General features: G+C 41.0%; 1 protein-coding gene and 1 non-coding gene across 2 annotated transcripts in view; one reads left to right on the forward strand and one right to left on the reverse strand.

Annotated features, from left to right (window-relative positions):
* Lhfpl3 (LHFPL tetraspan subfamily member 3) overlaps positions 1-12,116 on the reverse strand; it is a 627,386-nt gene that overhangs the window by 268,313 nt on the left and 346,957 nt on the right. The window lies entirely within an intron of this gene.
* Positions 7,486-7,594, forward strand: LOC111817741. Its single transcript, XR_002821870.1, has one exon. It is a non-coding gene; the product is annotated as a U6 spliceosomal RNA (small nuclear RNA).

The raw sequence follows: 12,116 nt of genomic DNA on the forward strand, positions 1-12,116 counted from the left end.
TGTATTTTAGGGAAGGGTCTATAAGATGTTCAGAGTCTCACTACTAGATTGGACTCATAGTGATCTGCCTGTTTACAGCCTCCGAAGAGCTGGGATTACAGGCAGGCGGCACCACGCCCAGTCTCAATTGACCTCTCAGCGCACCCCGGGTGTGGGGCCAACACAGCAGGCCCGGGGATTGAACTCCTGGCCCCTGTGCCTGCTTGTAGGTGCTTTAATCTGCTGAGCTATTTGGCTGATCCTTTAATCTACTTTCATTAGCAAGTATATAAGGCAAATTACCCACTTGTTTCAGTACCATCTGCTACATCCATGAGTGGTGCTGCCTCACACATCTGCTTCCCAGTTCTTTTCCTCCTGGTACTTCCTTTTTCTGGCCAGTGGATTATCTGCAGGGGCTTGCCATAGTCTTCCTAGGATAATTGCATTCCTGAAATATTGCCCGTCTCTGATCTTTCTTTCTAAAGGGACATAGAAACAGTTGACAGGAACTTAACCAGTCATTATAAATGACTGGATTATGCACTGGTTTTGTAGGGTTTTGAGATAAATTTTAGGAATTTTATGTGAGAAAAATAAAACTTTTATGTAAGTCATTCTAGTTGATGGTGTTGCTACTTGCAGCTGAATACACTCCTAATCAACACAGTATGGCACAAAATGAGTATTTGTTTTGCTGCAACCCTGTGATTGTGTGTTAAGAACCAATGTACTGTGAGACTACATAGTGAAATCAATCAGACACAAGCTTAAGTATCACATGGTCTCCCTTATATGAAAAACCTCAAGTATAAATAAACAGCAAAAAAATTGACAGATAAGATAATAGGAAACAGAGATAAGTCTTTTTCAAATGGGAAGAGGGACCAAGAGATGCAGAAAGGTGGGAGGGAAGCAGACATAAAAAGAATTAAGACATGTTGTGTCCACATACCACAACTTCCCATGAGGAATTCAATCACTATGCCCTGCAAACATGTACTAATAAACCTAGAAGTTAAAAAAAGAACCGGTGCAACAAAAGTAGCACACATTGACAAGTTATTCAAGTCCCTTTCTAGGTGATGGTAGAACTCAAATTCATCACACCAGCCTCATTCATTATATTCCTTCAGAGCCAGGCAGGGTATTTCCTCAGGCAGCAGCTGCTTTATCAAGCCAAACTGAGCTAGCAGAGGTCCAGCCCTGTGAAGGGAACATCTAGGCTTCTTTAGATCCTTTCACTGAGGTACAAGACGCCATAGCCCCTTCAGAACAAAGGGAAGGCTCTCTAGAGTCAGTTCATACAGAGTTCTCACTTCTTGAAAAATTTGGTCAACAGCCCCTGTGTTTCAGCTGCCACATTACAAACAGTCAAAACATCAGGGTTGGTGCTTTCATTAGGCTACACAAAGTTCTTCAGACTGTCCTGGAGTATCAAGATATTTCTGACTCCTTTCACTGGGCATAGCATACGACGTGTGACTCTAGGATAGGCAGTGGCTGCGTAACAGTGGTCAGAGTGCTCCCTAAACTAAGTTGAGGTGCTCATGTTTGTGGCGTCTCAGGCAGTTGAGGGGAGGAGAGAGGCCCAGGCACTGAGCTCGGTCGTCTTTGTACACCAGCATGTAAGCTCAGGATCTGATACTTAACAGAAGTTTGCTAAAAATGGAATAAACAGTTTCTACTAACAGTGAGCTGGTAATTCAAGTTTCATTGCTATACTCTAAGTACACACTTGTGGTAAATCAACTTAGTGACTAATGAGTTAGCTTATATAAACATTCACTAGCACAGTCCCCTATAATTATGTGTATACATGATTAGGACAACTATAATTCATACCTACCCATTTAATTTGTTTTAGAACCATGCACATTATAAGCACATGTGGAGAGTCTTCCTAGTGAAAACAGTTTTCTTATTGAATATAGAATCTATTTTTCCCAGAGGAAACCAGTAATGCAGCCAAAGTTTTCAGATTTCTTTTCTCCCCATTTGCTAATTCTTACATCCTGTTTCATAGAAATAAAACTCTGAATCATAATTCCTCATTGTATACATTTATAGTGGTGTTTTCTTCACTTATAATGATGTTAATAATACTTTCAAGAATGCTGATAGTTCATGGTATGTGCTCTAGAAAACCTCAGAGCTCTTGGTGAGCAACTGGTGATAGGGTGCATACGAAAAAGATCTTTAAAAGATGTGTTTGTAAACTGAACAGTTGACCTTTTGATCCACTTACAATACACCTGATATTGGGATTGTTGCTACACATATTTTATTTGTTTTACATGAACACATTTGCCCCACTTCTAGGTAGCCAGGAAAATGGGGATCAGAGAGGGTTAGTGCCTCTGTCATTCGGGTAGTAAGAGGTAAAACCAAGGCCCAGGTCGGGAGAGTCTTGGGCCTCTCCCATGAGGCACACCGTATGGAAGGAGACTTTCTATTTCAGAAAAGAATTCCTCTCTGAGTTCCTCTATAACTTTCTGCTGTTGCTTATTTACTATCAACGCTATTAATTCGTACATTTGAGCTGAGCTAGAGGAAAAGAATTCCACTCTGAGCTCCTCTATGACTTTCTGCTGTTGCTTATTTACTATCAATGCTATTAATTCATACATTTGAGCTGAGTTAGTGTCCTTTGCACTTGTTCTGGGTGGGCATTGGGTTTCCTCCATATGTTTCTGCATTTGATTCTTTACTGCAGATGCTATTAATTCAGGGATTTCTTTTTTCATTTCCAATCTGCATTCTTCTATACCTTTGTGCAGCTGTTTCTTTATTTCAGAAGCCATTGATTCATTGCTTTCAGCTGTGTGATTCCTAATTTGTTCTGTGTTAGTGTCATTTGCATTTGTTATGGGTGGGTTTGGGTTCTGAGATTGCATTTTGCTCCTTCTCGTTGTCTTTTTGTGTAGCACTGTCTTCTGACATTTGTTGTAGATCTTTGTTGCAGTTATAACCTTAGCACCTATTGAAGCTCAGGTATAGATCTACAAAGTTTGGATTTATCCAGCTGTGCCTGGCTTGGGTCTGGCTGCTGTGCTCAGCTCCTTCCTGCTGATGCCCTTGGGAGTGAACCTGTTGTGCCCCTCTGGCAAGATGTTCTGCTTCTGGATTAGCTGGGTGGTTCTGTTCCCTACACTCTCTGCAGGGATTGCAGCTGCAGGGTTTCACCCCAGGCCTGTATGCCAAGCCTGAGATGAGTCTGGAGGGGACAAGGTGGAGTAGGGGGGAGAGGCAGCTCTCCTACACACTCACTGGGCCTGGACTAGGACTGGATCTGGGGGTTTCCAGAATGCGACAGAAATTCCTACTCTGTGGGCGGGGTATGGGAGGGTACTACGGAGTGATGGGGGGCATCCCAAAAGGGTGAAAGAGGGTGTCACCCACACTGCACCTGGGCTGGGACCAGTAAGTCATGCCAGCACAGAGTAGCCGGAAGCTCTCCCACACACTCATGGGGCCTGTGCTAGGACTGGGCCTGGGGGTTCCCAGAATGAGGCAGAAATTCCTACTCAGAGGGCAGGGTGGGCGAGGTGCTGCGGAGTGGTGGGGGGCATCCCAAGGAGGTGGAAGAGGGTCTCACCCATGATGCGCCTGGGGTGTGACCAGTAGGTCCCGCCGGCGCAGGGTAGCCGGAAGCTCTCCCACACACTCACCCGAGGGAGCCTTTCTGCGAGGATCAAAACCCTGTTTCAAAGAGTGTCCCTGCTGGTGCCTGCAACCCTGTGTAAACCCACTTCACTGAGCAGAGCTGTCTGGGGAGTTCTTTATTTCCCAGCAGGACTTAGATGTGTGCCTTTGGGAACACTTTGCTGTATTTAAAAGCAATTTCCTTCCTAGAATCACTTCACATTCTCCTTCTGTCAGGGACACAATTATATGAGATAGTCTTAGGGGACAGAGGATTCATCAAGGAATTAAAAAAATCCCTTTCTCTGGGTGATTATATTTCACGTGATAAGGCCAGACATTGCTCAGTCTCACTCTTATTTCTAAATATAATCAAGTGAAGGACTGATTTACTTGGATAGAGTCTAGTGAGTGCTGGGGGCCTGGCACAGGTTTAGACTGTCCAAGGGGATTGATGCAATTACAAATTTAAAAGTCATTTTAAAGGCTTTTATTTTTAAAAGTCATGCAAATTTTGTTTTAGGTCAAAATTATAATTTTTAAAATAAAGATGCATCTGTTGAAAGTTCTGATTAGATGGCTTCTGTATGGCTCAGAACAATAAATTTCTGAAAATGCTAAGGTGAGGTGATTCCCTCTCTCCTCCCCCTCATCTCCTCCTCTGCTCTCACCCCACTAACTGGGTATGAGCAACTTGGAGTCAATTTTCTGGCTTTTCACAGATATGTAGAGCAAAACTAAGTAAATTCAAATGGATGTCACACATACACCTGTATTCTTTAATTCAATATATATATATATTAGCATGCAGTGGAATTCATTTTGCACCTTGCTTCTCATAGTTGCTCTACATTCTATTGTTTACATTGTGTTATGAGATACAGTATGATACTTTACTAAATGTACATACACAATGAGGAAACAAAATCAGGGTGTTTAATATTTCCATCTCCTTAAGTTTTTAAAAATTTATGAATATATAATAATTATACATACTTATGGGGTATAGTGTGTTATTTTGTGATTCCATTGATTGACTAGCTCATTTCCACTGATTTAGAATAGTTCTTGAACATAAGAGAACCTGTACTGTAACATCCTGTAACTCAATAGTATTCCAAATTTTCTGATTAAGGAGATTATGGGGCCACAGAGGAAAATGATCAATGATATAGAGTGTGCCTAAGGAGAGTCACATGAGGAGAAAACATTCTCTCAGGCTTTCTCAGATTGCAAATTGGTCAGGCAATGGCCGCGACTCATCCATGTGGCTGACACTGACAAAGGATCTACAAACTGCTGTACAGGGTTTCAGGGTAAGTCCTGAGGGGATTTGACTGACCTTGTCAGATGCAAAAGTTACATTTTTTGTTATATAGGTCTTGCTTTATCTTGGTCTTCACCATCCAGCAGAAAAGTATAAAGATGAGGTATAAAAAGTAAAGCCATATTAATATGCTGAGCTGTGAAAGGCTCAAGTCAACAACTTCTGACAATTGCCAGTCTTGTGGATGACCCACTACTATTATAGACTACTGGACTATATTGGATTACTCTGCTGAATTCATGCACCTACAATATATTAATGGCAATGGAATACACATCTCTGACAAAAGTAAACAAAAATGGTATATAAATGGGGCATTTTGTAGTGGAAAAAATATAAATCTGTATATACAAAATAGCATAAATATACAGCTAGTTTATAGTTCAATGAGAAGGTTTTGAACTAATAGTGTTTAGACAAGATATCATGTCTGCATCTTGTAGTAGGAATAACTGCTACAAAGACAACAATATACAATGTAGTAATTATTGTAACTGTACTACTAACCTGTTTTGAAACTACCTCACTGCTGCTTCTTTCTCAATAAAAGTGTTAAAATATAGAAAATAGAATAGTCCTTGATCATATATAAAAGTATCATCTACACTGGTATCTATTTTTGAATTTTATACTCACTCACTTTGCTCGATTGTTTTTAGTGCTTCACAATTGTAGCTAAAGCTCTACAACGGTATAAAATCTAGTCAGTGAGAATCTGTCATCATTGTTCATTTTCAACCTTTCCCTCATGGTTTTTGCCTATTTTCCCATTTAAACCCTTTGATCACCTTTCTGAGCTCTAAAAAAAGAAAGAGAAAGGTAGAGAGAAGAAGGAAGAGAGAGAGAGAGAGAGAGAGAGAGAGAGAGAGAGAGAGAGAGAGAGAGATCAAGAAAGAAACATGCACTTGTGAGAAGGCTTTTACTACATTGGCTTATGATAAAATTGGGCTAAACTTACAAATGAATTTAGGGAGAGTTGGCATATTAGGTGAAGAAGTTTAAATTCTAAGGGGTTTTCTTGTTCATAAAATTTCTTATTTGGATAGGAAATGCCTCCTTGGACAGTACAATTGTTCTTTATCATGAGTCATTAGGTTTAACTACAGACTAGCTGTGATCTCCAGGTGGATTAATGGATGACTCCCCTCCACGTCTCCTTTCTCGGCCTTCACCTCCTAAGCTTGCATGCAGTAGCAGCTTCCAGAGGAGCGCTGGCCTCATGCAATCTGACAGTATTCAGTGAGTGCTTGATTCAAGTTGAGAAAATCAGGATGTGAAGGCGATGTGGCTGCAGCACCTATCAGCGTGCTGGTCACCAAGGCTGACTCTGCTGATTCAGCTGGCTAGATCCTCTTCCGTCCTCATGGCTCTCTGTGGGTTCTTCCCCAACCTGTTCAACCCCATCCTTGGCTGAAGAGGATGACCTTTCCATGGAGGAGGGCCATTCTTCAGTCAAGCATATGAGCACCCTCATTCCTTTGCTAGAACCTCCAAATGAGTCGAGAAAATCTGAAACATGTGTCTAAAACTCTGGAGTTGGGAACTGGGAGGGAACGATTTCATTTCCTTCAGGTTCTGGGCCTGTTACTTATGCACTAAGCTTTAATGTGATTGAGAAGGAAACAGAGCTGTTCCAGCATGAAAAGAGGGGAGCAGGGCACAGAGAGTAGGATCAGAGCAGAGATGAAAATCAGAGTGGTTCACAGTCCTAATCCCTTCCAGGTTGCCTCCCTGTCCTTAAATTCTATGAAGCATCTTTGCATCCTTGTGATAATTCAAAGAGCCCCAGTGAACTGGACTTGACTTTTGATTCTTGCAAGCTAAAGTGAGTTAGTACAGTCAAGGCTGGAATGGCCTGTGTTAATTCTGTAATAACGTGAGGGAAAACCTCAAGACATTTTCCAAATTTAAAAATGCCCTCCTTACTTAACAATGATAAGCATTTGTCATATGCTAGCTAAGTATTGAGTTTAAGTACTTTAGATACTCTCTTTCAATCCCTACTAGTTAATTTTATTGTATGGATGTGGACTAAGGTGCAGTTAGGTGAAAACATCGCCTGCTCGAACACTTACTTGGTGGTGGGAAGGGCAAAGCCATCTCACTCACCATTGGCCTATGCCTTCCTCATCCAGGGATGACTGGTTTGCCTGGGCATGTCTGCATACTCCCTGGCCTCTTGTTGAAGAGCTGGGGGCCGAGAAGTTGGCATGATCAGGACAAACATATGTTTTTAGAAGAGGCAGCAGTGAAAGATAGCTTACTCCTCTCTTCAGTTTAGATGAGAAGATCCAGATGAGAAATGTCATGAACCTAGATATCAGGTGCCCAGTCCCTGGAGACTGATTGTTAGGGGCTGGTGAAAGTCTTGAGAAAGGAGGCCATACAAACACAAAAAGGATTTCCGACTTCAATATGAAATTGATGCTACAACTGTACAACCATTTAAAATTATTATAAGAGATTTGGAAGTCTACTCTTTATTCAAATAATGGCCCTGTTTGTAGATTTAGTGTGAAACAAAATACTTGACTATGCTCACTTCAGCAGCACATATACTAAAATTGGAATGATGCACAGAGAAGATTAGCATGGCCCCTGCGCAAGGGTGACACACAAATTCATGAAGTGTTTCATATTTTTAGGCTCAAGTCAACAACTTCTGATGTTGCCGGTCCTGCGGATGACCACTGCTACTATGGACTACGGGACTGTCTTAGATTATTTTGCTGAATTCACGCACCTACAATATTTAAATGGCAATGGGATACCCATCTCTGACAAAAGTAAACAAAAAAAGGGGATATAAACGAAAGACCATTTGCATCTGTATGTATGAAATAGGAGACATATACAGCTACTTTTTCTTAATTCAATGAGAAGAAAGGTTTGTACTAACTGTTTGGACAGGATGTCACATCTGCATCTTGTACTATGAATAAACACTATGAACACAACAATATGCAATGTATTAATTATTAAAACTGACCCGCTAATTGGTTTTGAAACTGTCACATTGCTATTTATTTCTCAATAAAATTATTAAAAAAACCAAAATAGTTGATCCATAAAATATATTAAATACTTTTTGAAAAATCACTTTTTAGAAAAGAAGCAATTGTAAAGGCCAGTCAGCCAGCTCAAGGGATTAAAGAATCTGCTTAGGCAGGTGCAAGGACAGGGGTTCAAGCTGCAGCATGTTGTGCAGTCCCTGCCCCCAAGGCATACTGAGATGGCGACTGAGACTGGTGGCACATGCCTGTAATCCCAGCACTTGGGAGGCTGAAAACAGTAGGATCATTCTGAGTCCGATTTGTGTAGTGAGACCCTGTACTAAATACATTAAAAGAAAAGAAAAGAAAAGGAGCCATTGCTGTACCTCTAGGCCTTCTTGGTGATGAAGTTCTCCAGCATATCAACTCTACTTTGAGTACCTGTACTGTGTTTCTGTACCACAGCTCTTGCTCCAGGTCCTACCTCTAGTCACTAAGTCCTGAGCTATACACACCCCATCAGCTCTTGCCTCACTTCTGTGCCTAAGCCATGTTTGCCCCCTACTTTCCTTTTTGAAAATAGCAAGTTGAGGAAATAGTAAGCTAATCAAGAGATTGATTGCTAGGGAAAAATAATCTTTGCAAATCAGAATAAAGCAGTGTAGAAAAAACAAGGATGGGGCCAATGCATTCCAGTGGAGGGCTGTTTCTGGTGCCAGCCTTATCAGGAGCAACTCCTGCCCAGCTGGTGATGAATGCCTGGGGTCGCAAGGCAGATGTGGAGTAATCAAAGCCAGCCTGTGTCTCCATGGACCAAACTCTTTGATGGATCTAGATGATCATGCATAAAATTCAACTGAAAAACCCGAATGCCTGCCTCTTAGCGATAGTGGGAATATTTTTATGGAGATGTCATAGTAGAGACAAGACGTGGGAACTTTAGATGCTGAGAAATAGGGGGATGGAGAAAGAAAGAAGCCCAAGTTAATGATCCTCAACACTCAATATTTTTTAAAATGGAAATAACTAAAGGTTTTTACTTAATTGATCTAGTATGATAATTGAAAAGCTCCTGCAAGCGATGCTTCTGTTCAACTGGGCCTGGGAGATCACAAGAACAGGTGGTAGACATTTGGTGGCAGGGAAATGGAGAGGACGGGTGCTAAAGGAAGAGGGCAGGCAGTGACAGGTGAGGAGATTCTGTCCTCTGGACCCTCACAGCTCTTCGGAGGGCCCCAAGAGCTAAAGATAGGAAAAGATTACTCCTGCTGGATGTCACACACTGCCAGACCTCAAGGAGTCTTTCTACCAAGGAAATTCAGTCTTGATCATCATGAAATGCTCAATTTGGTACATGGAGAGCATGTCACTGACTTGGTGCCTTAGGCCAGATTCTATTGTTGGTCTCCCAAGAGTGGAGATGGATGCTGTCAATTCGTCGTTGCTTTTTGTGTGTGTTACTTTTCTTATTACTGCCCAACACTATTTATGTAGCTGTGCTAATGTCAAGGAGTGAGAAGAGGTTTCTCAGGAACATTAGGGTTGAAGAGAGCTAACAAAGAATATTCTCAGCATTGGAAGGCTGCATTCAGGCTCAGCTTTGAACAAGAAGCCTGCGGGATGGGATGTAAGGGAGAGGGACAAGGTTTTTCTAATGAAAGCCAAGGATTGGTCATTGTGCAGACACAGGCTCAAGGTCTGTGAAAAAGACTCAGGTACCACAATTCTAATTGTGACTACATAACTGAAATATTTGTCTTATGGTGAAGAAGAACTTGGTAATTAGTATTTTGACTAACCTGTGAAATCAGTGACAAGCTATTTTGACTACTGTCAATTCAGCAATGGGAAATGTTTTATCAGTGGCTACAGTCTCCTAGAACAGGTAATGCTCAGCAAAGAACACATAGAAGGCATCCACTAATGATGCTCAGATCTGAACTATACTAGCCTATCAGGTCACTAATAGATTTTATAGCGTTTCTCACAGATAAGATCATGGCTCAATAGCTACCCAGGAAAATCTTGATACTCTTACCACAAAGGATTAGGAGTTCCTTTGTGAACTGGCTGTGCACTGAAGATAGAACACCTTGTTGGGGGGTTGCAGGCAGCCTGAATCTAAATTTAGACAGAAATAGCAGGTTTTATGTGTGCTTGCTCACCAGAATCATCTCAGAGCCTTTTATAAGTCTCAGGTTGTATCCAAGACAAACAATTTAATACCTCTGGGGGTGGACTCCCAGCATCAGTAATTTGTAAGGCTCCCGAGGTGACTCCAATGTGCAGAGCTAGGTTTAAGCTCTATTGACCCAGAACTCTCTATGGAGCGCTCATTTATTTTTAATACTCTGGAGGTCTCAAGATCAATGTAGAAATGTCAAAAACTTTTCAAGAAAGTCTGTGTGAAAAAATCATAATGTAGGTGTATGTGAATAACAAATCCTGTGGCAGTAGAAGTGGTAGTTAAAAGTAGAGAAAAAAATACAAGTATCATGGATTGTCTCATTTATCACAAGAAAAATGTCTAAGTGGGGCATGGTGCCACATGCCTATGATCCCAGGTATTTGGGAGGCTGAGACAGGAAGAACAAGTTGGGCACCAGCCTGGGCAAAGTAGTGAGACCCTATTAGAAATTAAAATGAGAGGGCTGGAGATGTGGCTGGGAGCAGAGTGCTTGGATACTGTGAGCAAAATCCTAGCTTCAATGCCCAGCAATCAAGGAAAAAAAGAAACTTGTGAGGTATGTACTATTAATGCCTTTATTTTATAAATGAGAAAATGAAATTTAAAGCAGGGCCCAGGAATCTTTGGGAAGGCTCAGTGGTATCTCCATTTACCATTTTCCCTTTAAAACCCCTGCATCAGAGAAGGGATCAAAAGGCAACAAGACCAGAAAGGTTGCCCTCTTGCAGAGAGAGCCTGCTGACCAAATCGAGGATTTACAAACAGAAGAGAGATTTAGAGAGATTTGGTGGGCCACGTTCTTCCCATGAACCAATTTTATCAGAAATTTAAACTTTAGAGTCCTGCAGGTATCCATGCTTCCTTTGCAAAACAGGCATGAAATTGAGTATTTTCTATAAAAATTGTTAACAAAAGAAACAATAAATAAACAAACTTTCGTTTCCATGTAAGTTATACTCAAAATGGAAATAAAATTTTACTTTCATAAAATTTGAGAAAACAGAAAAATGGTGATGTTACTGCAAAGTGAAAGAACAACAACAAACTAGAAAGCAGGTGCTGGGTTTCTAATTCGATAATCTTTTCGTGCAAAATGACAGCTGGTAAAGGGGAGCCTTTAGGAGCCGGTGTCCCACAGTCAGCTCTGCTACAGATAGACACCTTCAACCCATCATGCCCCGGGTGGGCCTTGGGCCCAGGTTATGGAGGAAAGGGGGAGGGAGGCTGAGAAGTAGATTTTACTTCTACGTGTAGGAGAGGAAATTTTCTTCCTATCATTGATGAGAAAGAAGAGAGAAAATTCACAAGCAAGAGGCATCATTTTGTGAGTGTGAAACATAATGGGCCTTGGAAATCGAAGGAGGTAGTAGAACAAACACTGTAACATTTATTCTCTACTATATTTATTTTAGAATAACCAGATTACTTATAGAGGAGAAATAAAAAAAAACCCTGTGAAATTTGGAAGTTATGAACTAGTAGAAAATCACAGTGTGAAGCAATTTAAATACCATTCTTTTTCAAAAATATCATTCTTAAGAAAACTTCCAGAGCAATAATCAAAAGATTTATTTTATCTTAGCATCTGTTTTATTATGTCTGAGTACAAAAATCTAAGGTGCTTTTTATCGTATAGATTCCACTTCAAAAACATTGCTCAATATAATGATGTACAGAACAGATAGATACCCATTGTATTCATAGGAAGTCTTTTTTTTTTTTTTTTGCCAAAAAAGAAGTTCAGACTGATAGACTTGTCTTAGTTACTTTTTACTCATTGCTGGGACAAAATAGTGACATCCAAAATTAAAAAAGGAAAGGTTTACTTAGCTCACAGCTAGTGGAGGTTTTAGTTTATATTTTGCTGACTCTAAGGCAGATGGCAGCAGTTCATGGTGGCAGAAAACAACGAAGAGCAGAGGAGGAGCAGCAGGAGTGTATATCAAGCCTCCTCTCCTCTCCTCTCCTCTCCTCTCCTCTCCTC

Source organism: Octodon degus, unplaced genomic scaffold, assembly GCF_000260255.1.
Source record: "Octodon degus isolate 3935 unplaced genomic scaffold, OctDeg1.0 scaffold00068, whole genome shotgun sequence".
Classification (NCBI taxonomy): Eukaryota; Metazoa; Chordata; class Mammalia; order Rodentia; family Octodontidae; genus Octodon; species Octodon degus.